Source organism: Microtus ochrogaster, unplaced genomic scaffold (genome assembly GCF_000317375.1).
Source record: "Microtus ochrogaster isolate Prairie Vole_2 unplaced genomic scaffold, MicOch1.0 UNK35, whole genome shotgun sequence".
Classification (NCBI taxonomy): domain Eukaryota; kingdom Metazoa; phylum Chordata; class Mammalia; order Rodentia; family Cricetidae; genus Microtus; species Microtus ochrogaster.
The window spans coordinates 1,739,000-1,756,942 of record NW_004949133.1 but is presented as its reverse complement, the minus strand read 5'-3'; the positions used below and the strand labels follow the sequence as shown (position 1 = coordinate 1,756,942).

General features: G+C 37.4%; 1 protein-coding gene across 1 annotated transcript in view; it reads right to left on the bottom strand.

The window, feature by feature from the left end:
* The window catches only part of LOC106144380 (myeloid cell nuclear differentiation antigen-like protein), a 43,319-nt gene extending 33,769 nt beyond the window's left edge, over window positions 1-9,550 (bottom strand). The window contains exons 1-2 of the mRNA XM_026789967.1: window positions 9,314-9,550; window positions 4,155-4,197 (exon numbers count right to left, since the gene is read on the bottom strand). The gene's annotated coding sequence lies outside the window, so the exon portion shown is untranslated. The remainder of the gene's footprint in view (window positions 1-4,154; window positions 4,198-9,313) is intronic.
* Window positions 9,551-17,943: the final 8,393 nt, after the last annotated feature.

Here is a 17,943-nt window from a genome sequence, read left to right as displayed (position 1 = left end):
TGACATGAATGTGGGATTGACCATCATTTGGTGATTTGATCTAAGTCAGGTATGAGTTGAAACCTGTATCATTACTGAGATAAAAACCCTGTGACTAGACAACTCAGAGTCACTAGTTGAGAACCTACTAATTTTACATTCTTAAATAGGAGTATAATTAAATTTACTATTATATCCACGGGTCTTTCAACACTCATCAGATAAATTTGTAAAGAAAAAAATAACAAAAATTAGAAAACTAGAAGCAACTAAAAATTTGCTTTCTGGAATTTCCCCAACAGGCTGAGATCCTCCTTTATAGCTCATCAACAGTTCATGTAGTTCCTTGAGAAACTTCAGAGAATGCAAAGAGTCCAATAATTCAATTTATATTATTTTAGTTTAGGAATCATGCCTGTATGGACATTTCTATAATTGTATTTTAATTTCTAGGCTTGTTAATTACTTCTTTTTTGTTTTTTAGAAAAATTGAGCATCATCCATGCTCAATGAAACCCAAGAATAAACAGAATGTTCACACAAGGACACAAGAGAGGAAAAATGAAGAGTATGAAGAAAAAGACATAGTCTGTAAGCCCTAGGACATTAAAAAACAGATCATCTCCATATCCGAGGAGGAGATGAAAAGAGGTTCTCAACAGTAAAACTCCCTTCTTCAGAGCAGCATTCTAACTTTCATGCAATACTGATCTCCAGATCCCAGAGAAAATTACAATAGAAAGATTTTATTTGGGTTGGTACTAGTGCAAACACAACTGTTTCCAACACAACCCGATATGTGATGACAGAAACAATGTATAATTTTTGTGGGTTTCACTTATTTGAGAACATAAAATTTGTTTTATTATTGAAGCAAAATTGAAGCAATTTTGTTATATTGCTTTTGAATTTAGACCAATTATCCCAACTTCAATAGATTTCCAGAATTACACAATTTAGTACATATGTATCAATGTCAATCTATGCCTACCAGATTCTGGATATCAATGTGTTCAGCTTCACTGCTTAGAAGCTAAACACTTTAAATGCCCAAAACACTTTAAAGCACCAAAATTCTCTTTCAAATTTCAAAGCCTCTCTAAAATATCCAATCTCTCTCCAAAACACCCAGTCTCCCTCTAAAATGCCCAGAGTCTTTCTAAAATACCCAATATCTCTAAAATACAAAAAGTCTCTCAAAAAATACACAAAGTCTCCCTAAAATTCCAAAGTTTTAAAATTTTAAAGTATCTCAACTGTGAACTCTTACAAAATAAAAAACAAGTTGCCTACCTTCTGTTCCAAGAGGAGATAACCAAGTCACAATTACATTCAAATTAAAGCAGAACCAAAATTCAACAGTGTTAAAGATTTTCTGGTTTCCAAAGGGCACTGGCAGATCCATTTCTCTTGCTTTTCCATCCAAGGACACACATTGTTTCTCCTATGCTTAGGACACCTCTCTCTACACTTGCTGCTATCCTGGTGGTCATCCCACAGTGCTGACATCTCAAAACACTAGGGTCCCCATTGCACCTGGGTTCTATCTTCGCCAACGGCCTTTCATGACCTTTCACAGTGGCAAGCCTCAGCTATTGCCTATGGTCCCTTCACACCTCCAAAACCAGTACCACCTGGATGAGTCTTTCACTTTACAAAGGTGGGTTGTCAGTATAAAGTACAGCATTGTCTTGCTCTGGACCACAACTTAAAATTCTGAGTACTGAGGATTAGAAGACACTTCCCAGAGTACTCCTCAATTATGCTGATCTCTTCTTAATCACAGCCAATTCTTCAGTCCCAGCTGACCACAATCACAGAGTTGTAATTCAAAACATTTAGATGCTTCAGTAGATTCTTTTTTTTCTTCTTTTTTTTTTATTGAGAAAAGGAAAAAAAAAAAAAAAAACAAGTTTCCACCTCCTCCCAGCCTCCCATTTCCCTCCACCTCCTCCCACCCTTCCCCCCCTCCTCCCACTCCTCTCCCCCTCCCTCTCCAGTCCAATGGGCAGTCAGGGTTCCCTGCCCTGTGGTAAGTCCTAGGTCCTCCCCCCTCCGTCCATATTTAGGAAGGTGAACATCCAAACTGGCTAGGCTCCCACAAAGCCAGCACATTACGTAGGATCAAAACCACGTGCCATTGTCCTTAGCTTCTCATCAGTCCTCATTGTTTGCTATGTTCAGAGAGACCAGTTTTATCCCATGCTTTTTCCGTCACAGTCCAGATGGCCTTGGTGAGCTCCCCCTATCCTATAGCAATACTGACGAATATCTTGCATATCATCATAGAACCTTCATCTGGTGATGGATGGAGATAGAGACAGAGACCCACACTGGAGCACTGGACTGAGCTCTCAAAGTCCCAATGAGGAGCAGAAGGAGGAAGAACATGAGCAAAGAAGTCGGGACCACGAGGGGTGCGCCCACCCATTGAGACAGTGGAGCTGATCTATTGGGAGTTCAGTAGATTCTTTAGGGTACTCTCAACCTTCCCTCTGAAGTTTCCAAGCCAGGCCTCCATCATCTGCACTTCCCTCCAGATTACCTTGTAAGTTTCCACAATAATTCATTAATCTCTAATTATTCAGTAGCTGTTATATCCCAAAGTTACAATCTTCTTTCAAATCCTTCCTAAAACAGTCAATTGTGTCTTAATAATATCCCACTAACCCAGTACCAATTTCTCTCTTAGTTACAGGTTCTATAGCTGTGATTAAACACGATGACCAAAAGCAAGCTGGGAAGAAAAGGATTCATATCATCTTATATTTCCACATAACAGTACTTATGGAAGGAAATCAGAGCAGGAACTCAAGGCTGAAACCTGGAGGCAGGAAGTGAAGCAGAAGCCATGAGGAACACTGATTACTTGCTTGGTCTTCATGGCTTGCTCTGCACTCAGGACCACCTACACAAGAGTGGTACTGCCCCTAAAGCGTTACACACTCACATCAATCACTAATCAAGGATATGCCCTACAGACTTTCCTACAGGCAATTTTGAAAGAAGCATTCTCTCAACTCAGGTATCTTATCTCAGAAAAATTTATCTTGTGGCAAGCGGACAAAAATAACCAGAACATACCCTTAGAAAAAGACAACACTTTAAATGATTGATTTGTGTGCCAAAAATAGTATATGGCATTTCTTAGAATGTTGTGTCTCTTTATAGAACCATAATAAGTAGCAGCATAGAGTATGTTTTGTTCCAAATGTAAATAAAATAACATATATCCTCTTCATGTGTATGTGAGAGAGGATATTCATCTGCGAATCTGAGAAAACCTAGAATATTTTGATAAACACAGCAGTAGATTTTCAATTACTAAATTAACAAGGTATAAACATCTGCAAAATTTTAGAATGTTTGAGAAAAATAAATGATAAAGAGAGATTACCTTACATACATACATGTCTGAAATCAACTTCTAAAATACTGTTCAAGTACACATTAACTCTAAGATATACATAGTAAACTTTAAAATATTCAAAAAGTAGACTATAGAGATATATTTCTATTTAACTCTCCTTCAGCCCCCAACTTTTTAAACCTGAAAGCAAAAATCAAATTCAAACAGTATAAATAAAACAAATAAATTTCAAGATGACAGAAACTAACTCACTGTGATTGAGATACTGCTAATTTGAAAGAAAATAATAAGTATGTTCAAGAATAAATAACAAAATATGTACTTGAATAACTGTGAATCTGAGAATCTTTGTACTATATGAGTCCATTGTTTCTCATGCTATACAATATTGCAATACTAGAGCACAGTCCTGGTATATTTTCACTAAATACTATTTCACAGTAATTCTTTGATGTTACTAGATTATCATTTATCTAGTCAGTCACCACATCCAACAAGTTACTTGCCACTCTCAAGCCAAGACAACTAAATCCTTCTCATTTAGTATGTGCTCATACTTACACTTGTCTACCATAATCAAAATGCATTTGTGTTGGCTCTGGTCCCAGTAAAGGTGGAATAAATATGTCTGCTGTCTTCCCTAGTAAAGCATCAGAACCCAATGGCTATGGATTCACTGCATCAGGAGCAGCTGGCACCAGTCCTGCTGTCTCCATTCTTCTCTGAAGGAACAGAACATGATTTCCCCCATGACTTTGTGGGTTCTGCACAGATCTCAACTCTACATAGCAGGGGAATGACTCACCTCCTTGGAAACTTTTTTCAGCAGTGTTCAGATCCTAGTTTATCTGCAAGGCAAGAAGCAGAGATGGTTTCATTTCAATGAAAAGATAAATGATTTGTAGGCTGGTTTTCTTTGCTTCATGTTTAAAAACCACTTATTAGTAGCTAAATGTAATAATTGTCTTGCTGGGTCTGGGTTACCTCACTCAAAATGATGTGTTCTAGTTCCAGCCATTTGCCTGCAAAATTCAAGATGTTGTTATTTTTTCTGCTGTGTAGTACTCCATTGTGTAAATGAACCACATTTTCCTTATCCATTCTTCAGGCAAGAAGCATTTAGGTTGTTTCCAGGTTCTAGCTATGACAAACAATGCTGCTATGAACATAGCTGAGCACATGTTCTTGTGGCACGATTGAGCATCCTTTGGATATATACCCAAAAGTGCTATTACTGGATCTTGAGGAAGGTTGCTTCCTAATTTTCTAAGAAATTGCCACACTGACATCCAAAGGGTACTGTACCAGCTTGCACTCCCACCAGCAGTGCAGGAGTATTCCCTTTATCCTACAACTTAGACAACAATGAGAACCCTAAGAGAGGCATACACAGATCTAATCTACATGGGAAGTAGAAAAAGACAAGATCTCATGAGTAAATTAGGAGCATAGGGACCTTGGGAGAGTGTTTCGGGGGAGAGGAAAGGAGAGCAGAAAAAAATGTAGAGCCCAATAAAATTTAAAAATGACAAATCAATAAATCTCTCAGAGACTAGACAGGGTTGTTGCAATCCCTGAACTGCCAAGAACAGGAAGTAGTTTAAACGATGGGAAGAATGACACTGGTCAGAGTGGTTTCGCTTTACTTCAAGTTGCACAGCCTGGCATGGCTTGCACTGTGCTCTCCCTGGGGGGAGGAAGGCTGCAAAAGTGAAGATGTCTCCTACTACTCTTATCTTTTGGTGTTCCTAGCTAGGGAGATTGAAGGGTTGCCAACTTGAATATACATCCCTACAACGAAAAACAAATCTCTGCTGGGCTCAGTTATTTTTCTTACATGTCTTCATAGGTTGGATGTTCCAAACTTTAACTTTCATGTCCAACGGACTTATCTTGGGTCACTGAGAAAAACCTTTCTTTGAATAAAGGTAATTTCTAAGGAAAAAGTGTGAGCCACCCAGACACTTCCTCTACTCCTCTAAAGGTGGAGGTGGCAGCAGGAGAATTCAGCAGGTTCTATTGCCACAAAGAACTGAATCTGTTTCCTAAATAGAGGAACATCTTTGATGTAGGTATTTTTGGTTTAAGCACTTATTATAGCATTTCCTTATCTTTCACTAGTTTCTAAACCAGAAGATTGTTTAAGCAGGATGTTGCACATTTAGCCTTCAGTAAATTGGTGTAGGAGGGTCTTCTTTCTATGTGTTGCCTTTATTGGTCAAATAAAGAAACTGCCTTGGCTTTTTGATAGGGCAGAATTTAGACAGATGGAGTAGTCTCCACAGAATGCTGGGAGAAAGAAAGCAGAGTCAGGCAGATAAGATGGCTCTCCTCTCCGATAATGACAGACTCTGGTTAGACTCATCCCGGTAAGCCACAGTCAAGTGGCGATACAGATTATTAGAAATGGGTTGAATCAAGATGTAGGAGTTAGCCAATAAGAGGCTAGAACTAATGGACCAGGCAGTGTTTAAATGAATACAATTTGTCTGTTGTTATTCAGAGTTATAAGCTAGCCAGGCAGCTGGGAGCTAGGTGGCAGGAAGCGGTCCACCACTTCCTTTTACTAGAGTAAATAGAGAATAATTTGACATTGGCTGTTGCTGCTCTATGTTCTATAGTGAAGCTGCTCCTCTTTAGATGACCAAATTAACACATTCATAGTGTTTCTGCCTTATTTATAGGATAAAGATAATAGATAATGGGTCTATTTAATGACAACATGGAATGATAAAAAATGGGAAGCTCTGAACTTATAGTCAGACCAAAGATCTGAAAGAACCTTGCACTACTGTGGTATTTTGTTGAAGAGAGTGGGAGTCTCTGCTGTATGGCAATTTTGAGATTGTTTTGAGGTGTGGGAGCCTCCAAACTCATTGAACTACAGAATTTTGATTTTCATCACTGGATATTGGTTTTGTCTCTATCTTATTGTTCCTATTCCCAGATTCTTCCCTTGGATGAAGAAAGTATTTGCCTAACTTTTTGTTTTACAGCAGTTTATAATTACATTTAGGATATCTCAGAATTTTGAAAAGACTTTGGATTTCTCTAAAGTGTTGAAAAATTTTAAGAATGTGTGATTTTAAAACACTGTACTGTGTTTTATACTGTACTGGCGGGAGACCTGATGAACAATGAAGGAAAACTATAATTTATAAGTGGTGCTTTCAAACGAAAGGGAAAAAAATGAAGTGGTGTAAAGGTGGGCAAAGTGGCGTGTTGGAACAGTAGGGTTAAGTGTGGTTGGAGAGTGTGGGGGCAGAATAGTGGAGGGGCTATGTAATTAGAATAGCTAATTCTGAAGACCTTTAAAAATTATATGGAAACTAATACTGTATATGTTTCATAAAATAAATGTGTACCTATATAAAAAGGTTTAAATATAATTATGCTCCATTTGATGAATTATGGTGATCCTATTAGAAACCAGTAGCTAACAAAAAAGAATTCTAGTGTCAGAAACAGTTTACTTTGGAGTTGTTGATTGGTGAGGTCCCATAATACCCTCCAAACACACCGCACACACACACACACACACACACACACACACACACACACATCCATACACCAACACACATTCTACAAGCTATTGCCAAGCTATTTTGGTTTCCTTCCAGAATTTGAGAGTGACATTGCATACTTGAACTTGGGACAGCAGCTGGTACTGACCTGACCTTGAAGCTCCATTCCCACTGGCTACCTCTACAGTGCTGGAAGATGCTGGGCATGCTAACAGTATAGAAAAGTCATCTCTAGTCTTTTCCTTATTCTCAGGAAAACTTTAAGAAGACGAGAAGAAAAAAAAAATTAAGAGACAGAGGTTTTGGATGACTGCAGGGAAACAGTGTAAACATAGCTGGGCAGGCAGGAACTTATGAATTCAGAGTGGTTGTGGCAGCATCCTAAAGTCTGTGGAGGTTTCAGCCAGGAAAAATCCTAGAATGAAATGAGAGGGGGTCGTCACAAAGCCCCTTAACCTTCTAAGGAGTTTGTTAAAGGGATGCCCCAAAAGTGGGTTGAGCACAAACTGTACCTGATGGGTTTTAAAGATAAAGAGAGACACGAAGTTGGATATGTAGGAAAGGGAGTATGTATCTGGAAGGAGTTGTGGGACGGGATAAATATGAGCAAAATCCACTGTAGGACTCTTTCAAAGAACTCGCAACAGTGAGAAATCCAAAAAATGCAGTTCTTAGCTAGGAGGTGCTGTAGCACACTGCCTTTTCAGCCCTCAGGAGGCAGAGGTAGGCAGATCACAAGCTGAGTTTAAGGCCAGCCTGGTCTACAAGAGCTAGCTCCAGGACAGCTAGGGCTGTTACACAGATAAACCGTGTCTGAAAATACCAAAAAAAAAAAAAAAGAAAAAGAAAAAAAAGAAAGAAAGAAAGAAGAAAATAAAAAAATAGTTCTTTCTTAATGAAAACTGCAAACTTGATGATTAGGCACACATATACTTAAAAATAAATATCTGATTAAAATTAAGGTGAAAGAGGAAGTACATAACAAGGTTGAGGGGCAGATGAAAGAGGGCATACAGTTTGTTGATGTAAGATAGAGACATTCTACAGTGAAATGACCTTAGCAGAAGCAGAACAGAAACCTGCTCTTTACCAGCCCATAACAAAAATCTAACCAGTCCAACGACAACTTCTTTGAAATATTATTTAAGAAATGTACCCCTATGTTGTTTTAAAACATTCCTTAACAATGGAAAAATTAAGAAATAATTAGAAACTAAAGACAACTCTGATTATCTTACATTAGTGAAGATATAAAAGAAATGAAGGTAAAACTCTTATCAAATACCAAAGTATGATTAAACCTCCCTAGAAAATATGGAATTTTCTACTAATAATTGTGCATGCTCTTTCTTATTATTCTATTCCTTCACATCTCTATGAAAATATGAAATATATTTTGACATAAGCACACTTATCAGCACACATACATGCATCATATAAATTCAATCTCTGAGAGCACACATACCTGTGAATTTAAAAAAAATAAAGAGCCAAAAGGAGATCCAACGGTTTTGTGGCCAATATAACAGTGTGTCAATAACTGAATAACTTAAGTGAAAGCATCTACAAAAATCCAGAAAATTTGAGCAACTGCTAAACTTAGAAATATGGGTTTAATATGGGTACAACTCTGAAATCGACATTTAAATTATGAAATTCAGGAACATATGTAGTGCGATGTGAGAGAACACAAAGTATTTAAAATATTTTAAAAGTAGACAATAGAAATATATTTCTATTTAGTTGTCTTTTATATCCCTTATATCTTATGACAAATAAACCGCAAACTAATAAAATATAACCAACCAAAAAGAACAACTTTTTATGATGACAGAAAATTTCTCCCAGTGACTAAATAACATTTTGACTTCCCTGTGTGAAGGGAAAAGTATTAAATATGCTTATTAAAACAGGATGTATTTGAATAGCTGGGTTTAAGAACCTTAAAAATTTTTACTACATATGTCTACTGACTCTCATCTTGTTTGTTATTAAGATATTACTAGATAACACAGACCCATGTGCAGAAGCATTTTCGTTCAATTTTATTTCATGGTAATTCTTCATATCATTCTCCTGTCCTTTCCTCAGACACGTGCCACGGCCACTATGTTTCTGCTAACTCTCCAGCCCAGATAGCTAAAGCCTTCTTCTACTTTTCTAGTTATTAATACTTACACTTCAAAAGTTTATTTTACTGTCTGCAGTAATCAAAACACATCTTTTCTTGCCTCAAACCCCGGAGATGGAGGAACAAACATGTCTGCCATCTTTTTTGCCTGAAGCATTAGAACCAGCTGCAGGGTTTCCCTGTCCTTAATGCAGCTAGACCCATCTCTGCACCCATCCCCCCACACACACACTGGAAGAACCCACAGGGATCTCCTGCCTTCTTGTTGGTTTCACAGAGCTACTCCTTATATTCAAGGGTAGAACTTACCTCCCGGAAGTTTCTCAGTAATGTCCAGATTGTAGGATCCTCAACAAGGCAGGAAATAGGGCTTGTCTATTTTGTGTAGGAAGATAAATCTCTCAAAAAGTACACTGCAGGGTGTTGGAATCTCATTAAACACTGAGAAAATGTAGTATCTACAAAATAACAAGGAAGACCAGAAAACTGGTTAAAGTGAGTTCCTAATTTGAGCAGTGCTAGATGTCTGACCTCCTGCTGTTTCCCTGGGGAGAGTTGTGATGAAATAGGACTCCTCCCAGCAGTGTTCATAGCTTTCGATTTCCCCAGCTTCTCAGCTAGAGCAGCTTGTTTCCTGTAACTAGTGCAGTGTCCAGAAAGACAAAAAAAAAAAAAAAAAAAAGAGCTACTCCTAACTCAATTATTTTTCTTACAAATAAAAGTAGGCACAAATCCCAACATCCCAACAGTAAGCCTACCTCTTCAACAGATTTACAAGTGGGGCACTGGGAATCTTCCACTCATTTGAATGAAGATGAAATCACTAAGAGCTAAAAGTGAGTCACACAGCCTTCTCACCCTTTTTTCCTGTTTAGGATGGAAGCAGTCAGAGATAAACTTGCCAGATTCTGTTGTTCCCCAAACCTGGCTGCTTGTTTCCTGAGTAGGGAAGATCTGTGTTGAATCACCTTTGATTTAAGCACTTTCCAAAGCATTCATTAATTTATTGACGGTTCCCAGGCCATAGCTTTCCAGAGCATAATTTTACAAGAAACATGTAACTTCAAATTCAGCTAAATAGAAAGTAATTTGCCATTAACTGCGGTCTTTGTTATTACTAAGCTGTCTTCTTTCAATGATTAAGATAATGAGCCTTTAGGCATCCTTTATGGGAAAACACAGCAGATCATGAGTTTATCTATATAAGACTGAACTGAACTCTCTATATAGCTCCAACAATACCAAGCCTTGAAAACTTATGGAAAAGTTCTGAACTTCTGGTAGCTTCAGAGCCTAAAACAATGGTTGTCTGGCTGATTTTTCCTATTAAGGATAGTGGATGGTCTCTGTACTATTGCTTTACCAAGGCATGGAACAAATGACACAAACCAGTGGAGGCTAGTTTGAGAACTTTAAAGGTAATCCACAAACAGGGTTATGCCATGGATTATGGTAATAGCAATGGTTACCAAGGTTAACACCATCACCTGGAAGTGTCTATTGATTTGCCCAGATAGAAGACATGAATCTGTGTTTTCCAACTGCGGGTGTTTGGCAGCTCCTGTATCTCCCTGTATGGTGTGGAAAGTCCTATATATGTGTTGCTTTTATTGGTTAATGAATAAAGCTGTTTTGGCCAGTGGCTTAGCAGAATAGAGTAAGGCAGAATTCCAAGCAGAGATAGAGGAGAAAGTAGGCAGAGCCAGTGAGAAGCCAAGAAACCACTGCAGGAGACAGACTCAGGATAAGCCTTGTAGCTGCCAAAGGAGACAAACGCCTCTTCTCGACCCTGCCAAAACTTTGCCGGTAGGCCACTACCTGGTGATGAGGCAGATTAATGGAGATGGGTTAGTTTAGGATATAAGAGCTAGCTAGAAAAGTGCTTAAGCTATTGGCCAAACAGTATGGCGAATAATACGGTTTCTGTATGATTATTTTGGGTCTAAGCACCTGGGAACAAATGAGTCGCCTCCAATAACATCTATATTTGACAATCCATGAGATTGGGGTGCCTTTCATCTTCTGATATCTTCTTCAAGTTCTTTCATTGTTTTAAAATTTCATTGTGCAAATCCTTCCCTTTTTTGGTTTGTAATTTTAGGCTGTTTTGAGTATGACTGTTTCCTTGATTTTGTTCTTGATATGCTTGTCTTTTAAATAGCAAATCTACTGATTTTTAAGTGTTATACTTGTATCTTTATATTTGTTCAATGTGTTTATGAGCTGTACGATATTTCTGGTGAGGTCTTCAGAGTCTTTTATATAGAGTACCATATCATCTGAATATAGCGATGCTTTGGATTTTTTTCTTTTATTGAAAATAGGTTTTTTTGCCCACGAATTTTATTTTGTTTTACAACCAGTTTCATTTGATTGTATCCTGAATCCTTGGACTATTTAATCTCTGGTTCTTGGTCACCCAGGCAGTGTCAGGTATGGGTCCTAATTTATGGAGTGGGCCTTTATTCTAATAAGATACTGGTTGGTCACTCCCACAAGCTCTCTGTCACCATTGCATTAGCTAATCTTTCAGGCAGGGTACCACTGTAGATCAAAGGATTTGTGGCTGTTTTGGTGCTTATGTTTCCCTTTTGGTAGGGTACCAAAGATGCTCGAACGTAGGGGTAAAGGCTCTATGGAGGTACCAGAGTTACTTGTTCAAGTTCAATAAGTTGTGTAGGTGTTTCCTTCAGCAGTGAGACCTTGTTGTCAGTTTGTGGAGAGCAACTTATTATCTTGACAACAGGCTGCATTATTTAGAGGTTCTCATGGGATCTTTTGGTCAACAAATCAATTAGATGCAACACAGTTTCAACAAGTTTTGTTTGTTGTTTCTCAACCAGTGGAAGCTATGTTTGGTGACAAGAGATGGCCAGTTGGAATTCTGTCTCCCCCATTATTTGGGGATTTTATTCATATCACTTCCATGTATATAAATGAAATATCATACTGTATTACATTTTCTTATTACAGCTTGCACAAGTCTGTACCAGGTCCTCTCTATATATTCTGTCTTCCTGTTTAGTGTTGTTATAGAATTCCTGAGTATATGAATGAGTGAATCTATGATTCTTGTGCCTTCCTCTGTGTTCTTTTCCTTCTGTTCTTTTGTCTTTTTCAACTTCAATGTAATAATTTTTGTTTTATCTTATCGTATTTTATTTTTTATATTTTAAAAAGAATGGAAAAGAGGAAAATAGATTTTTCATATATTCTTATGATACCCTTGTCTACTTCTCCAATTCTTCCCCACCAACTAAATCTTTCCTCTCTTTCTTTATCTATTCAAAAAACAAACAGGCATTCAATAAATAATAACAAAATAAAGTGCAATATAATAAAATAAGTTAAAAATAAACAAATTGGACTATACCAAAATTGCCAAACAAGAAAAGGCCAAGGAAAAAGTAAAAGAAACACATACAGACACTGACACACATTTTCTCACATGGGAATCCCCTAAAAATTTCAAACCAAAATTCATAATATATACAAAAATGACTTATAAGACAAAAAGAAAAAAAAAATCCCTGACTTAAAAATATGGAACAAAAAAAGAGCATCCAAAGATCCTGTTGAGTTTGTTTTGTGTTCCCCACCTACTGCTGAGCATGGGCCCCTGGGGAATGCTTTGTTTCTCCCTGGAGAAAACTATTCTTTTTCCTTTGTAAATGCCAATCAGTTGTGGGCAGCTTCTGAGAAGGGCTGGGGGAATTTGTCCACTTCTCCTTTCAGTTCTCTGACCCCATCTGATACAGAACCTTCCAGGCCCTAATCCTGCTGCCACTGTCTCCCCAAGTTCACATGTATAACCTTCTCTTGTGAAGACCTTGTTTTCTTAGTTTCTCCATTTCTGCTGGCTCTAATGGTCTTTCCACCTCCTCTTCTGTAGAGTTCCAAGTCCTGAAGGGAGAGACTTGAGGGAGACGTCCCATTTAAAATGGAGAGTTCCAAGGTCTCTCATTTATGCATACTGTCTGGCTACGGGTTTCTGTATTTGTGCCTAGCTACTGTAAAAGGAAGCTGCTCTGATGACGGCTAAGCAAAGCACTGATCTATGAGTATAGCAGAATGTCATTAGGAGTCATTTTATCACTTCATCCCTTTTACAGAACAGTAGTAGTTGGTTTTTTCCCAAGTCACTGCCCTATCCTGTCTCTGGTTCTTGATCATTTAAGCAGCATTAGATATGGAGGTTCACCTCATGGAGTTGACCTTAACTCAAATCAGATAGTGGTTGGTCACTTCCACAAGCTTTGTACCCCTGCTGCACCAGCATGTCTTTCAGGCAGGCCACTTTTCTAAATGGAATGGTTTATAGCTGGGTCAGGATTTATGTTTCTACTTTGATATTGTGAGCAGAGTACCTTCCAGTTCCATGAATATTATTAGTTCACAGAGGTGAAGGATCTAGGTAGTCAAATCTCTATTTCTCTGTGCTTAATGAGTTGTGCATGTGTTTTCTTCAGCAAAAAAGCCTTACTGTCAGTTTGTGGGCAACCATCAATATTCTTGACAATAAACTAGGCATTTTGGGGGTTCCTATGGCATCCCTTTGACCAGCAGATCTATTCAATGTACCCCATTTCTAGAACTGGAATTTGGTGATGAATAATAGGCAGTTGGGACTCTCTTTCCCAAAATATTTGGTGATTTTATTTATATTATATTTCTATATGTATAAATTGAAAGAAGTTTCTACTGTATAAGTTTCTCCATGACTGCTCAACTGGCCTTTAGTTTTCTCTGTCTCTCCATGTATTCACTTTCTTGCTGCCCTCTCCCTTCCTTTGCTCTGTTTTGTCTTCCTGTTACAGTGACCCCTCCCTCCTGAATTATGAGATTCACAAGTAAATAGATGGAACAAGGGGGAAAAATCATCCTGAGTGAGGTAACTCAGGCCCAGAAAGGCAAATAGTGTACGTATTCTCTTTTATGTGAATGTCAGTTCTTAAGTCAATGAGAAACAAGCTACAATCCATATAATCACAGAGGTTCATTAGAGAGTAAGAAACTGGGGGAAAATGGATTAATCTCCTTAGGAAGAATAAATGAATAGAAACAATAGTTATGGATGCTGTCTTTTTTTCCAGTGTGTATTTCTGGCTTCTGGCTTCTCTACTAAAAGAAAAAAAAAAAACAAAAACCCTGGTGTCCATAGGTGTGTCGAATTGATTGACATGTCTGTTTTTATGTCAATACCATGTTGCTTTTATTACTGTTGTTCTCTAGTACATTTTGAGATCAGAGATGAAAATCCCTCCAGCAGTTATTTTATTATTCAGAATTATTTTGGATATCCTGTGGGGTTTTGTTATTATTTTTAGATTCTTATTAATTCTTTGTGAATTTCACCTCATGTGTCCCCATCCCATTTATCACCTTGTCCCTTCATATCCACTCTCTGCCCTTGCAATGCCCCAAAATAAAATAAAATAAATTTAAATAAAATAAAATTGAAAGAAAAGTATCTCATAGTTGGAGCTTTAGTGTTGCACAGTGAGTCACACAGTATACTCTTTAGTCCATACAAGCTTACTTACAAGTGTTCATTGCAATGAGTTCTGGTTCTCGGTCTCTGTCTTCTGCTGTCCTGTGGAAACTGGGCCTTCACTGGGATGTCTCTTATCCTATTATCATAGAGATACTCTAGCGTTGGAGCTACAGTACCAGCCCCTTTCATGAGCTCTAACATGGATGTTGATGTTGGAGGGGGCCAAAACATAGCACTGGTTCTCAGCCTGAATGGTAGCTCAGTTGGTCAGCCCTCAGCTCTCTCTCATCCTCATCATCAGGAAAAGTTCACCAGCACTATCTCAGCTAGCTTGCTCAGTGTGGCAGGGAGCAAGAGGTGGGCCAGTTCTCTTGCTTCCGTTCCCTTGTGGCTGTCTCACTTTCACCTGCACCAGCACGGTCAGCTCTACTGTGTTGCCCAGGTGAGGTGTAGGGCCTGATTTCTGAGTGCTGCAGCTGGTAAGGGGTAGGACCAGCTCTTCGGCTCTCATGATCTTAGGGTCAGCTCTCCCACTTGCTGCAATGTGTTTTCATATAAAGCTGGAAATTGTTCTTTCAAGTTCTGTGAAGAATGTGTTAGAATTTGTTGAGGATCTCATTAATTCTGTAGATTGCTTTTGATAGTTTTTTTTTTGCTATATTAATCCTACCAATCTATGAGTATCGAGATCTTTAATCTTCTGCTATTTTCAGTTTCTTTCTTCAATGTCTTATTTTTTTCCATGTAAGTCTTTTACTTGCTTGGTTAGAATTATCACAAGATATCATATTATTTGAGACTTAAGAAAGACATTGTTGCTCTGATTTCTTTTTTAGTTCATTTATCATTTGTATATAGGAGGGCTACTGATTTTTTTTTAGTTAATTTTGTATCCTTTTACTTTGTTGAAAATATTTATCAGCTGTAGGAGTTCTGAGATGTAAGTCTCAAGGTCAAATTTATATACTATCATATCATGTACAAATTAAGATACTTTGACTTCTTCTTTTCAAATTTGTAACCCCTTGATCTCCTTCAGTTGTCTATTGTCCTAGTTAAGACCTCAAGTACTCTATTGAATAGATACTGAGAAAGTGGGCATTCTTGTCTTGCTCTTGATTTTATTGGATTTCCTTTGAGTTTCACCACATTTAAGTTGATGTTCATGATGGACTTGCTGTAAATTACCTTTAGCTATGATAAGGTATGTCCTTTGTATCCTTAGTCCCAGTACCTTTGTCATGAAGGGGTATTGGATTCTACCAAAGGTCTTTTCTGCATCTAGTGAGATGATCATGTGTGTTTTTTGCCTTAGTATGGTTGAATGGTGTATTATATTTATAAACCCATGTATGGTGAATCATCCTTGAATCTTTGGTATGAAGCCTTGTTGATCATGGTGGATGATTTTTTCATGTGTGCTTGGGTTTAGTTTGCATGTATTGAGAATTTTTGCAGCTATAGTAATATGGGAAATTAGTCTGTATTTCTATTTCTTTGTTGGGCCTTTACATGTTTTAGATATCAAAGTAACCATGTCATCTCAAAATGAATTGGATAATGTTCTTTCTGTTTCTGTTTTGTGGAATAATTTCAGGAGTATTGGTGATAACTCTTCTATGTAAGACTAGTAGAAGTCTACACTAAAATCCGCTGACCCTGTGCTTTTTATGATTGGGAGATTTTTAATTATTGCCACTTTTTCACTAGGGGTATAGATCTGTTTAAATTGCTCTTCTGATTTTGACTTAACTTTGGTAGGTGGTATATATCAAGAAAAATATGCATTTCTTCTGAATTTTTTCAATTTAGTAAAGTACAGGTTTTTGAAGTATGTCCTTTTGAGTCTCTTAATTTCCTCAGTGTCTGTTATTGTGTCCCCCATCTGGTCTCTAGTTTTGTTAATTTATATCATCTCTCATAGCCTTTTAGATATGGAGGCTACAGGTTTATCAACCTTACTGATTTTCTCACAGAATCAACTCTTCTCTTCACTGATTCTATGTGGTACTCTATTTGTTCATTTCTATTCCTATTATTAGTTCCTAGTTTTATCATTTCTTTTCACCTACCACTTTGGGTCATCATTACTTCTAGTAGAAAAAGAGCTTTCAGGTGTGCTGTTAAGTTATGACTATGAGATAGAGATCTCTCCTTTTTTTTTTTTTTTGCTTTAGACATGTAGTGTTATGAACTTGCCTTTTAGAACTTTTCTCATTGTGTCCCATAGATCTGGGTATGCTGTGTTTTTATCTTCATTCAAATCTCTTTTTATTTTCTCTTGATCGATTTTTATTTGGTAGAGAGTTGTTTGGTTTCCATGAGTTTGTAAGCTTCTCTTGTTGAGATTCAGCTGTAATTTGCGGTGATCTGATAGGATGCAGCTAATTATTTCAATGTTCTTGTACCAGTGAAGAGTGACTTTGCTTCTGAGTATGTGTTCAGTTTTAGAAAAAAGTTCCATGAGGGATAGAGAAGAAGGTCTATTTTTTGGTCTTTGGCCAAAATGTTATATAAACATCTGTTATTTATAACTTTTGTTATAAATTTGTTAGCTCCAGCGTTTCTCGGTTTACTTTTGTCTGGATTATCTATCTGTTAGTATTGAAATCTTCCACTAAAAGTGTGTGAGAATAAATGTGTGATTTAACTATAATAATGTTTGTTAACAATTCCATTACAGTGTGCTCTTTGTTATAGATTTTGCCTTTGATGAGTATGTGGTGTCCTTTCCTATCTCCTATTTCTTCTGAATAGTTTTTGGTTGAAGTTTTTTTTTTTTTTTTTTTTTTTGGTTGTTTGTTTGTAAAATGGCTACAGAGGCTTTCTTCTTCTTAGGTCCTTTTGCTTTGACTTGGAACATTTTTTTCCAGTCATTAACCCTGAGGTAAAGTCTATGCTTGATATATTGGGGTGGGGTGTATTTCTTGAGTGTTGCAGAAGGGTGTATCCCGTTGTCAAAACCATTCTCTTAGTCTGCGTCTATTGGGCGACAATTGATGGTGAGGGTAATCAATGAGCAGTGTTTTTTGATAACTGTTATTTTTGTGGGTTTTTCATTTGTTTGTTTTTATTTTTCTTTTGACTTGATGGTCTGATACAATTATTTTTTGTGTTTTCTTGGAGATGTTAACCTCATTAGGTTGAGGTTTTGCTTTTTACACCTTCTGTAGGGATGAACTTGTAGATAAATATGCTTAAATTTTGTCTTATCATGGAATGCCACATTTTCTCCCTCTAACATGATTAAAGGTTTTGCTGGGTATAGTACAGGTCATAGGGGTTATCTGTGGTATCTCACAGTCAGTAGGATATCTATCAAAGCCTTTTTGGCTTTTAGGGGCTTTACTGACAAGTCTGGTTTTAGTCTAATAGGTCTGCCTATATAAACTATTTGTTTTTTTTTTCCCTTGTAACTTTTAATATACTTTGTTCTGTAAGTTTA